This window comes from Cyprinus carpio, chromosome A16 (genome assembly GCF_018340385.1).
Source record: "Cyprinus carpio isolate SPL01 chromosome A16, ASM1834038v1, whole genome shotgun sequence".
NCBI classification, from domain to species: domain Eukaryota; kingdom Metazoa; phylum Chordata; class Actinopteri; order Cypriniformes; family Cyprinidae; genus Cyprinus; species Cyprinus carpio.
In genome coordinates, this window is record NC_056587.1 from 4,953,126 (window position 1) to 4,966,932 (window position 13,807).

Below are 13,807 nucleotides of genomic sequence, written 5' to 3' on the forward strand. Positions count from 1 at the left end.
CAAGCCAGTTTTCCTCAAAACAATATTACCTCCGCTCTGTACAAAATACGCTGATCGCAATGCACTGGCGCCTGAGAGACAAGTCCGAAGGGACCGTCTGCAAAATGCATAATGTGAAAAATGTTACTAATAAAATAATCAATAACTTTACAGTAACAAACTGTAGTGTCACCAAATTCAATTTAAACATCACTGCTCTCGTGCTGGTTTTACTACAATACTTATTTTGAAAATAATTGCTTTGGCACATTTTTTATTAATTTATATTATGAAAAATAGTTAATAACTTTACTGTAACACACCTTACTTTCACCAAATACAGTTCACACATCACTGCTCTCCTGCTGGTTATACTACAACACTCTTTTTGAAATTAATTGCTTTAACACTTTTTTATGAATTTGTATTAAGAAAAACAGTTAATAACTTTACTGTAATGCACTGTACTTTCACCGAATTAAGTTCACACATCACTGCTCTCCTGCTGGTTAAATGACAACACTCATTTCGAAAATAACCGCTTTTGCAATTCTTTTAGGATTTTTTTATTATGAAAAACAGTTAATAACTTCACTGTTATTGGACATAATAGTTAATAACTTTACTGTAACACACTGTACTTTCACCAAATTCAGTTCACACCTCACTGCTCTTCTGCTGGTTATATTACAACACTCATTTTGAAAGTAATTGCTTTGGCACATTTTTGTATGATTTTTTATTATGAAAAATAGTTAATAACTTTACTGTAACACACTGTACTTTCACCAAATTCAGATCACACATCACTGCTCTCCTGCTGGTTCTACTACAACACTCATTTTGAAATTAATTGCTTTTGCACATTTTTTAGGATTTTGTATTATGAAAACTAGTTAATAACTTCACCGTTATTGGACATAATAGTTAATAACTTTACTGTAACACACTGTACATTCACCAAATTCAGTTCACACATCACTGCTCTCCTGCTGGTTATACTAAAGATGAGAACAAAACAGCGCTGGATGAAGTGGATTAGAGCCCTGCAGGGGCCTCAAATATAGGCCCTAGCCCGTCTTTTTTCCCATTTTCCCAAAAAACAGCTTATACTACTGTTTCAGCTATTAAAATAGTTGTATGTAATGGACAAGTGATTATATTTCGTTTAATTTTTTTTATAAAGTAAATTTAGAAAAATGTTTGGAGCATTTTTTATATGTTAAGTTTATATATATATATATATATATATATATATATATATATATATATTGTAAGGCAAGGCAAGGCAAGGCAAGTTTATTTATATAGCACATTTCGTACACAATGGTTATTCAAAGTGCTTTTCATAAAAGAAAGTAAAATAATCATGAAGAAAAATAATAACAAAGATAAAACAAGCAATTTTAAAACATAAAACAAGCCATTTTAAAACATTGGAAATGATTTAAAATTTTGATTTTTTTAAATGAATTTAAAACAGTTAAAAATAGAAAATGATTTTACATAAAATACAGTGAATACGTAAAATACAGTGCAATCAGTTCGGACATCGCACAGTGCTCATTCAATAAATGCACAGCTAAACAGACAAGTTTTGAGTGTAGATTTAAATGTGACTAATGTTTTAGCACATCTGATCTCTTCTGGAAGCTGATTCCAGCTGCGGGCGGCATAGTAACTAAAGGCAGACTCTCCTTGTTTTGTGTGAACCCTTGGTATTTCTAACTGACTCGATCCTAATGATCTGAGTGGTCTGTTAGGTTTATATTCAGTGAGCATATCTGCAATGTATTTAGGTCCTAGGCCATTGAGTGATTTATGAACGAGTAAAAGTACTTTAAAATCAATCCTAAAGTAAAGTTAAACAGTTTTTTCCTTGTTTAACTGAAGAAAGTTCTGGCACATCCAACTATTAATTTCATCAATACATTGGCAGAGGGAGTCAATGGGGCTGTAGTCATTTGGCGATGAGGCTAGGTAAATCTGGGTATCATCAGCATAGCTGTGATAGGCAATTTGGTTCTTTCTCATTATCTGACTTAGTGGGAGCATATACAGGCTAAACAAGAGTGGTGCAAGAATTAAGCCTTGTGTGTCAAGATAGCAGGTTGACGATTTTAGGTGCTGCACTATTTCTTCCAAAATTTTGCTATCAATTGCTTCAAAGATAGACATAGTATCTTTGTGATATTGCGTCCAAATCTGTCTGACCTCTGCATTGCTTGAGGATGTGCTAATCTCCTTCCTGATATTAATGATCTTCTCAGAAAAGAAGGAAGCAAACTCATTGCATTTGCTAACTGAGAGCATTTCACTGGGAATCTGACTTGGGGGGTTTGTCAGTCTCTCAACAGTGGCAAAAAGAGTACGAGTGTTGTTTAAGTTACTGTTTATAAGGTTTGAGAAGAAATTTATTTGTACTTGTGGCTAGTTTCACATTAAAAGCATGAAGGCTGTCTTTATAGATGCTATAGTGAATTTCAAGTTTCATCTTCCGCCACATCCGGTCGGCTTTTCTGCATTGTTTTTTCATAGTCTGAACTGCTGTTGATCTTCTCCAAACTGATTTCTGTCTGTTTGTTTTCTTACTGACTATTATTGGAGCAATATCATCAATAACATTCTATTTGATCAATTTAGCCTTCTCAAATCATCACGACATGCATAAAATATAATCTATAGACATAAAACAGTTCTAGCCTATCACAATGTTAGCTTAAATGTTCAACCTAGACATTTGTGTGGAGAGTTGAAGCTAAAGCGCGCTCTGCAGGACATGGATGCGCCGGCGCGATCACTTGCAGTTTTTTCAAACAGTGGAAACAACTTAATACGCAGTCATTTTTGCTCATAAAGGTAAGAGTAATACCTCATTCTAAACTGTAAAGGGGCTAGTTTTATTTGTGTGCTCTCACTATATCAACAAAATGTTGTGCTGTTATAAAATAAGGAAAACTAATCTTTTCTGCCATCCGGGGTTTGAACGGGAGCACTTCACAATGATAAACCTAAACTCAACAAATTGCCTTACAGACCTGATAAAAAATAAAATAATAATAAAAAATAATATAGGGGGAGGGGGGGGGGGCGGAGGGCTCCGACGCAGCCAGCTTTCTCAGAGCTAATCTTTTCAAGTGAATTCCTGCATCGTGCTCATCGCGTGTATGATGGAAGAAAAAGTAACTCAGATCGGCCGCATACTCTCATCTTTCATGCACTAAGATGGTAAGACAGATCAGTGGTTCTGAAGGGTGCACGGCAGGCATACCCAGTGAAATACATGCAGGACAATGTCACGCTACTATTTTTTTCTGATTTTAGTTCAGTCACAACGGTCAAAGGAAAGAGCTTCAGCCCAATCCTGAAGAAGATGACAGTACTGGGTCTGCAGCCTTTTCTCATGTATCCAGCGGCAATTAAATTATGGCACAACAGTAAGCAGATGATGTTCGAAACTCCTCAGAAAGCTGAGTATTTTATCAGCTCACTTTCACAGAAGAAGACATATGCTGCAGCTCTACAGAGCAACGGGAAGGCAACAGATACCGTCTCCATCTCCTCTGCCCAGCGAGGGGAACTTAACGACCGTGATGGTGGTGCTGATCTTAACTGCCCAGGAGAGGAGAATAACATGGTGGACATGGACACTTGTTAAGTATCTGCTGTGTTCTTGTACTCTTTATACTGCACACTAGTCTAGTCACTGGTAAGCTTTAAAATCTTTTCTTGGGGCTACTGGAGAGAAGGTTTGATTACTAGTTCTTGACACTATGGGCCTTTCGGGCACATGTTTTGCGTTGGAGTGGACTGGTCACGTATCAAAACATTTTTCTGTTTTTTAGTCAGACCTATATTCTCGGTAATGTGTGGTCTGTTTTGGTTCTTGTTTAAAGTTGTTTATTGTTCCCTTTTCTGGGTTATTTTTATTTTCTACAACAGACATCAATATCTTTATTTATTTTTTTTTTTTTTTAAAAGGATTACTCATTCAGGTGGTTTGGTTTATAGAGTGCGTATCAGAGTTTACATGTCATTTACAGGATGGAATTGCTTTTGTTTTTCTTAATTTACTAGATACAATTTTGGGATTGCGAATATACAATGAATGTTCTAAATATTCTATCATTGAATGTAAATGGCCTAAATTCTGCTATCAAACGAACCCGTATATTAGAATATTTACACCTAAAATTGATTTCTTGTGCACTGATACAAGAGACGCATCTAAAACAATCTGACGTGGCACGTTTCCAGAACAAGTATAAATTGGCAGCCTTCTCCTGCAATAAAACTAAGGGTGTGCTTATCTTAGTTAACAGGAAGTTACAGCTAACAGTTGAACATACCGGAAGTGATAAGGGTTGATTTGTTTATATCCGTTGCAAAATACATAATGACAAGATAGCATTGGTTTCTATTTATGGTCCGAACGAGGTAAAAGTTCATTTTTTTGAAATATTTCCAATACATTGCTTGAGCAGACTGATTGCCCATTAGTGGTGGGTGGTGATTTTAATGCTTTAAATTTAGATTTAAATCCTGTTTTGGAAAAATCTCACTTTGATACAACAGCCAGTCCATCTTCTAAGTTGCTTAATAAATTTATTACTGAACTCAATATAATCAATCTTTGGAGAATTCTGAAAACCACCTCTAAGGACTTTACTTTTTTTTCTAACAGGCCTAAGACTTTCTCTAGGATAGATTACATATTTCTCAGTCCATTTCTAATTTTGTCTAATTCCTCCATCTCTATATTACCAATCTTATTGTCTGATCATTCTGCTGTGTTGTGTAAAATTCATCTTTCCAATATTAAAGCCAAAGCCCCTAGATGGCGTTTTAATATATCATTATTAAGCAATCAGACTTTCATCAATTCGCTAAAAGAACATATAAAGGAATTTCATGAAATAAATACGAAATGTGATGTAGATCCTCAAATACTGTGGGAAACGACTAAGTATACAATACAAGGATTCTGTATAGTTTTTTCTTCCACTTTTGCAAAAGCGAAAATTCATCTGGCTCTTAGGCTGAGGGAATGTGAGTCCAAAGCATATATCAGCGCAATAAAATCATCAGATGGTCAGGTCACCACGAACTCTACGATGATCAATGACATATTCAAAGATTTTTATATAAATTTGTCTAAAGCTGAAACAGATTCTGAGGAATCAGTTTGTAAACAGTATTTAGCTTAATTAGAATTACCTCAGATCTCTCAGATCAATAAAGAATCTCTGGAGGCCCCATTAAGTTTGGAGGAGCTCCAAAAATCACTAAAAAGCCTACAAAAAGGCAAATCGCCAGGTCTAGACAGTCTTCCCCCTGAATTATTACGAGGCAGGGATGTCCATTTTCCCCTTTATTGTTTTGTTTATCTCTTGAACCACTAGCACAAGCCATCGGGAGATCTGAAGTAACATCGATTAAGATCCATGCTCACAGTCATATTATTTCACTGTACGCAGAATACATTATTTTGTATTTAGATCACTTTGATATTTCAGTTTCTGATATAATTAAGGAATTTTATAATTTTAGTGGTTTATCAGGATACAAGATTATTTGGACCAAATCTGCTTTAATGCCAATTAACAATGTTAAGTTTAATTCCCCCATTTATTCCTATTAAGGATTCTTTCATCTATTTGGGCATTACCATATATAAAAACATACATAAGATTGCCAGAGACAATTTTAATAATATTCTAGTTAAGATCAAAAGTGATATCCAAAGATGGAATTATCTTAAAGTTTCTCTTCAAGGTAAAATCTCCACAGTTAAAATGAATTTATTACCTCGGCTTAACTTACTTTTCTCTGTGTTGGCACTCTCTCCCCCTCCAGGTTAATTTAAGGAGATAAACTCTATACTTTCCCATTTTATATGGAATGGTGAGCGCCCCAGAATCAAACTTACCACGTTACAGCATCCTATATGTGCAGGAGGTCTGGCTGTACCAAATTTTGAATTGTATTATTGGTCGTTCCAACCTAAGGCTCTTCATAATTGGGTTTACCCTCAATCTAAAGTGTCATGGGGAGTGATTGAAGCTGACATGGTTAAACTAAACAGACTTCATGATATTTTATTTGCTGGCACAGGGAAAAAAGGTGATAATTACAAATTTGGACCGGTTATAGCTAATTCTATTAGAACCTGGAAAACAGTTGAACATCTGATAGGAGGACCCTTCAGATTTTGTAACAGTGCACCATTATGGCACAATCTAATTTTTTCAAGTTCAAGTTCAAGTTCAGTTTATTTATAAAGCACAAATAAAAACAGCCACAGGCTGACCAAAGTGCTGTACCAGTTAGAAAAAAAAAAGATTAAGTACTCTAAAGTCAGCAAAACAGTTTAAAACAAAACACTTATAAAGTACACAAATAGTAGCAAACCAATTTATGATAGAACACTCTTATAAGCTAAAAGCAACAGAGAATAGATAAGTTTTGAGACATGATTTGAACTCAGACAAAGTGGAGGCAGATCTAATATGGAGTGGGAGCTTGTGCCACAGTGTTGGGCCGGCCACTTCAAAGGCTTGGTTACCCCTCGATTTTAGCCATGGTTGTGGGAATCTGAAGGAGGAGCTTATCTTTGGATCTAAGGCCTCTAGTGGGAAGGTAGGGATGAAGTAGATCGGACAAATAAGAAGGTGCTAAATCATTTAATGATTTAAAGACCAGTAATACAATTTTGAAATCAATTCTAAAATTAATCGGAAGCCAGTGAAGGGATCTTAGGAGGAGGGTAGTATGATCAAATTTCCTCTTTCCCTTCAGGAAACTCGCCGCTGCGTTTTGAACGACCTGTAGGCATGCCGTTTGGGACTTAGATATACCAAAGTATAGGGAATTGCAATAGTCCAGGCGAGAGGTAATAAGAGCATGGATAGCAGTCTCCATGGAGTGCTTAGGGAGAAAAGATTTGATTTTTGTTAAAGAGCGAAGAGAGAAGAAGCTGGACCCAATGACTGCGCTTATCTGCTTGTCAAATTTGAGGTACCTATCTACCATCACACCTAGATTCCGTACTCGGGGAGAGATGAACTGTTTCAGAGATTCAAGGTCAAGGTGATTACTTGGCCTGGATTCTGAGGAGTTAAAAACAATGACTTCTGTTTTGTCTGTGTTCAGAAAAAGAAAATTATTGGCAAGCCAAGCTTTCACATCCTCAAGACATGCTGTTAAGTTGCCTAAAGAACTGTTATTTTTCCTAGACACAGGCATATAGATTTGCATATCATCAGCATAGCAGTGAAATGAAACATTATGTTTCCTAAAAGTGGAACCCAAAGGGAGAAGATAAAGAGAAAAAAGGACAGGAGCTAAAACAGAGCCTTGTGGCACACCACAGGAAAGATTGATAGGAGAGGAAGAGAAATTTCCTATTTTTACTGAGAAAAATCTATTGGTAAGAAAAGATTTAAACCAGCTTAAAACAGCACCCCCATAACCCAACGCAGTGTTCCAGCCGAGAGATAAGGGTTGAGTGATTGATGGTATCAAAAGCAGAGGACAGGTCTAACATTACTAAAATGACAGAGTCCCCCGAATCTGTTGCCATATAAATATCATTGAGAACTTTTACAAGAGCGGTTTCTGTGCTGTGCAGTGATTTAAACCCAGACTGGAACTTCTCAAGAACCTGATTATCAGTCAGGATGGTCTGGAGCTGTAAAAACACAATTTTTTCCAGTAACTTAGAAATAAATGGCAAAATGGAAATCGGATGAAAATTTGATAAAATAGAAGCATCAAGTGAGGGTTTTTTTAAAACAGGTGTAACCGTGGCACTTTTCAAGTTAGATGGCACAGCTCCTTCTAACAAGGATTTGTTAAATAGTGACACCAGCCCTGGGCCGACAGTGTCAAATATTTGTCTCAGATAGTACCAATGTATGGTGTCGTGTGAGCTAAAGGAGGGTTTGAGTTTAAGCATAACTTCTTTTACATAATGCAGAGAGACAGGATTGAAAGAAGTCCACAGGACAGGTGAAGTCATCTCTGTTGGTATTACCTGATCAGAGATCGGAAACTGGGCTCTCAAACTTGAAGCTTTATTGCCGAAATAACTAGAAAAATTCTCACAAAGAGCCAAAGACGGGCAGTGAAGAGAAATAACAGGGGGGTTTAGAATGGAGAAAACAGAAAAAAGAGCTTTTGGGGTGTGGTGGTGTTTTTCAATTTGTTTAGAAAAAAAGGAAGCCTTAGCTTTCTTAACAGCATACTGATATGATGATCTCATAGGAAATCTGTAATTTGTCCTTTTTCCACTTCCTTTCTGCTTTTCTGCATGACTGTCTCAAGGAACGAATACTGTGGTCAACCCATGGCTCCGATTTAGATGTAGGTTTAGGTTTAAAGAGTTTAAAAGGAGCTGTAAGGTTTAATGCATCTGTCTATGTGGTATTTAAAACAGTAAAATGATTTTCAGCATTAAGATCAGATAATAGAGATTCTAGTGATACAAGAGGGTTGACCTCATTATAGAGTTTGACAAAATCCTCATAAAAATGAGGCAAATATTCACGGGCATGTGTACCTTCAGAGGCAGGTGTAAGAGAAGGCAGTGGGAGGGACAATTTAAATAAAACAGGAAAATTATCAGAGATGACAGAATCAACAACTTCAATGTCAGTTACAGATAGACCATTTGACAAAATTAAGTCCAAAGTATGTCCATGAGTATGTGTAGGATGATTAACCCACTGCAGTAGGTTAAAAGAGTCAATTATGTTTAAAAACTCAGGAGTTAGCTGCTTAGAGGGGCAACATATATGGACGTTAAAGTCACCTAAAATGAGGATGCGATCATGTTTAGTGATCAGATCCCCTACAAACTCTGAAAACTCTACTATGAAGTCTTTGATTAGATGTGGTGGTCGATACATCAAAGCTAAGACCACGGGTTCAGACCAGTTCAGAAATAGAATCTGAGCTTCAAAACTCGAGACGGTGGCATAAGATAATAGTCGGCATTGAGGTCTAAAATAATCTTTGGCAATTATAGCTAGCCCGACACTGCCTGATGATCGTGGAGCGTTGTAATAGTGATAGTTGGCTGGAACGACTTCAGAATATGAACTGAGGTCCTCTACCTTCACCCACGTCAAGGTGATAAACAGAAAATCCAGGTCGTGAGCAGTGGTAAAATCATTCAGGATGTATGTCTTGTTCACCAGAGAGCGAGCGATTATCAGCGCAATTTTTGGGGAGCGTAGAATGGTGCGCGAAGCAGGTGCTTTTCTCAGAGGACAGAGGTTGGCAGAATTAGCGCCCTCATGGTGCGGCCGGATAATAATCCGAGAGTGGAGATATTCCGCTTGAGTCCGGGAGAAGCAGGAGCAGAGGCAGGGGGGTCCGACATGATTGACCTAAGCCAACGTGTCACCGGGGTTGGCCGCTCCAGCGCCATAAAGCGGTCCGATACCATAACCCGTGATCGAGGCAAAGAACTGAGTACTGCCAGAGAACCAGCTCTCATTAAGGTTTTAATTCTGACAATCACACCCCCACGTTTCCCGCGTCTTTTCCGACGCTTTCTTGGAGTAGTGTCCAGAGGTAGTAGCCGGAGGTAGGCCAAGACGTCCCGTAAAAGAGTCCCATGTGTGTGGTTCGCGAAAATTCGCATCCAAGACACTTACACAGGAACTACGAATGTTCAAGAGAGTCTGACAATCGTACATGAAAGACTCAACATAGTTGTTAGACAGGAGGGCACTTAAAAACAACAGAACAATAAACAGGGCTGAGAGCAAAAGACGGCTCGCCACATACACAGGCACCATCTTGTCAGATGATTTATATGATGACCAAAGCCTTTGTTTATTTCAGACATTCAGAATTAAGTTTTGTTTACCAGCATCATCATATTTTGTCTATTTTCAGTTACGTTTTGCTCTCAAAGCATATGGAGTTCCTTGGGCATCTCCTATTTCCTCTCATCCTATGCGAGATTGGATTGCACCATATTCTGGTTGACCATCTGTTTCCTTAATATATAGGAAAATTATTTATCGCATTACAAAACCTTTTTCTATCAAATCTTTCTGGAATCAGGAACTATCTGACCTTAATTTATCTGTCGACTGGGAGAGGGTGTGGTCTAACCTCAGTTTAACCTCTAGAAAATTGGCTCATCATCTCGACAGTGTCTACCGTTCTATCTGCCGCGGGAGTTCACGGCCATTGTTATTGTCACAGTTTACATCCCCCCGTGTGCTAATGCGAAGGACGCACTTCGCGAGCTGTACAGCGCCATCAGCGAACAACAAACAAATAACTCAGAAGGCTTTTTCATAATAGCCAGTGACTACAACCACGCAAACTTAAAGACAGTTTTGCCAAAGGGGAAAAAACACACTGGACTATGTTTACACAACTGAAAAGAATGCGACAAGGCTGTACCCCGCCCCCACCTCGGGTACTCTGACCACATCTCTGTTATGTTAATTCCAGCATACAGACCACTTCTGAACTCGCCAAACCGGTTCAAAAACTCATCACAGTTTGGCCAAATAATGCTACCTCAAAACTACAGGACTGCTGTTTAGTGCACAGACTGGAACATGTTTAAAGAGGCAGCCACCTACAACAACCTCACAGACCTGCATGAGTACACTGAAACTGTGAGTGCTTATATTAAAAAGTGCATTGATGATGTTACAGTCACCAAGACCATCACCACACGTGCAAACCAGAAGCCAGAACAGAGGTCCGTGGGCTGCTAAAGACCAGAGATGAAGCATTCAGATCAGGAGATAAAGCAACCCTCAAAACAGCAAGAGCCAATCTGTCCCGTGGCATCAAAAATGCAAAACAGTCATATGCTCAAAAAATCAACAATCACTTCACAGACAGCAGAGACACACGGAGCCTGTGGCAAGCCATTTAGACCATCACAGACTACAAGCCCCCTACAAAGGCCTGTGATGACGACACATCCTTCCCGGATGCAATCAACCACTATAATTCATGGTTTGAAATGCAGAATGACACACCTGCACAAAAACTGCCCATACCTCACAACGACCAGGTGCTCTGTCTGTCTCCAGCCGACGTAAGGAAGACCCTATCTAGGCTCCGGGTCCTGATGACATACCTGGCCGTGTACTGAAAGACTGTGCTGCACAGCTGACAGATGTCCTAACAAATATCTTCAACACCTCGCTGATCCAGGCCGTCGTCTCCATATGTCTCAGATCCACAACCATCATACTGGTATCAGAAAAATCACCTGTGTCCTGTCTAAACGACTACCATCCCATAGCACTGACTCCAATCATGATGAAGTGCTTTGAGAGGTTAGTCATGCACAACATCAAAACCAGCCTCCCCAACACACTTGATCCGCTCCAGTTTGCTTACCGTCCAAACCGCTCTACAGACGATGCAATATCCTCCATCCTCCACCTGGCTCTTACCCACCTAGAAAATAAAGACTCCTATGTCAGAATGCTGTTCATCGAATTTAGCTCAGCATTCAACACAATAATCCCACAACAGCTTATTAATAATCTAAAACTGCTGGGCCTTAACAATTCCCTCTGTAATTGGATCCTGGACCTTCTAACTGGAAGACCTCAGACAGTCCGTCCAGACAGGCCACAGCACCTCGAGCACTACCACACTGAGCACAGGTGCCCCACAAGGCTGTGTGCTCAGCCCGCTGCTCTTCACGCTGCTGGTTGAATGGTGTGGCACTAACAATCTGTCCCTCAATGTGGATAAGACAAAGGAGGTTGTGATGGATTTAAGGAGAAACTCCGTTGACCATCCCCTACTGACTACCAATAGCTCGACTGTGGAGAGAGTCAGCAGCTCGACTGTGGAGAGAGTCAGCAGCACTAAATTTCTGGGTGTGCACATCAAAGAGGATCTCACCTGGACCACCAACACCATGTCTTTCTCTAAGAAGGCACAACAGCGCCTACACTTTCTCCACCGGCTGAAAAGAGCAAGTCTCCCTCCACCCATCCTCACCACATTCTACAGAGGAACCATAGAGAGTGTGCTGACCAGCTGCTTCGCTGTCTGGTATGGGAACTGTAGTGCAGCAGACCACAAGACCCTCCAGCGGACAGTGAACACAGCTGCAAAGATCATCGGTGCCCCTCTCCCCTCCATCCTGGACCTTTTCCTTACACGATGCTCCAGCAAATCCAACAGTATAGTGAAGGACCCCACCCATCCCTCCCATAGTCTCTTCCAGCTTCTACCATCAGGAAGACAGTACCAGAGCATCAGATCCTGCTCTGCCACACTGCTCAACAGCTTTTTCCCCCAGGCTGTGCGAGCTTCCCCCAAACTTACCACATCACAGAAAAACTGTCTGAAACATACTTTTTTTGTGCAATTCTCTATGCGCACTACACACTTTTCGCACACACTTCTGTGTGTACATAATCCCACAAAAGACTCAAATATGTGTTTACATGCTTGTGCACTACAAATCATCTTGCACTGTTCCCCAGCCTGCTGCTTGACTTGTTTCTCTTTGCACATGTACAGTATTATGTGAAGCATTTTTAGTCTATATATTTTTCTTTTTCAGTCTATGCATAGGTAAACATTTATATTCATATTCAAAATCTGTCAGTAGGTTAGTTGTGTATAGGTACAGTGTTTATGTGTAGCAATTGTTTAGTTTGTATTTTTTTTTTTTTTTAGTTTATGTATAGGTAGACATTTATATATAGTATTTAAAGTCAATATCTGTCAGTAGGTTAGTTGTGTATAAGTATAGTATTATGTGAAAGCATTCGTACAGTCTGTATTTTTTAGCTTATGTATAGGTAGACTTTTATATTTAGTATATTTATAGTCAAAATCTGTCAGTAGGTTAGTTGTGTATAGGTTTATACTGTTTTACTTCATTGTTGTAGCACCATGAGGCACAACATTTTGTTCCACTGTATGTCCACACATGTAGTGGAATGACAATAAAGCTCAACTTGAACTTGAACTTATACATTTCAAAGTTATTCATAGAGCATATATAACTCCTTACAAAAGATTCAAAATTAAACTACAACCAAATAACAACTGTCATATCTGTAATACTGTCATCATACTTTTCTTCATATGTTTTGGGACTGGCCTATTCAATAATCTGTGGACACATGTAAACTTTATTTTATCCTCTTTACTACAAATGAATTGCACGGTTAAACCAAGTTTATGTCTTCTTAATGATGATTCTGGCTTCTGTATAAGCTCAATGCAAAAAAGAATGTTGTTTGCTGATTTTACAGCAGCAAAAAAGACAATAATACAGAACTGGTTTACACCACACATGTGTGGGAAAACATATTGGATATAGTTTTAAAGTAGTGGCCTGTGAATGTACAACAGCACAAATTAATAAGGCCAAACCTAGTACTATTGGTGTTTGGCAGTGTTTTTTTTTTTTTCTTCTTCTTTTTTTCTTCTTCTTCTCTAAAATACAGGATTATATAAAATAATATTTTTTCCCTTCCTTTCTTTCTCTAATTGGAATATGTAAATTGAACAATGTCTATTGTTGTTGTTTTGCGTTCTATCCTGAATTGATGTTATTTGTTATATGTAAAAAACTAAATAATATGCAATAAAACTAAAATAAAAAGTTGATCACACACACACACAAAACAAAACAAAAATGAGAAGGATTTCTGTAAAACATTCTCTTTGGGACAACAGTTCCCGTTAGCCCGGTAACTTTCTTTTTCTATTTTTATACAGTCTATGGAGTTTCCCAACTTTGTACAGGGTCAGAGACAATTTTGACAGGGCACAGGGTGCGCTTTAAACCACGTGACTTGAAGGGGAA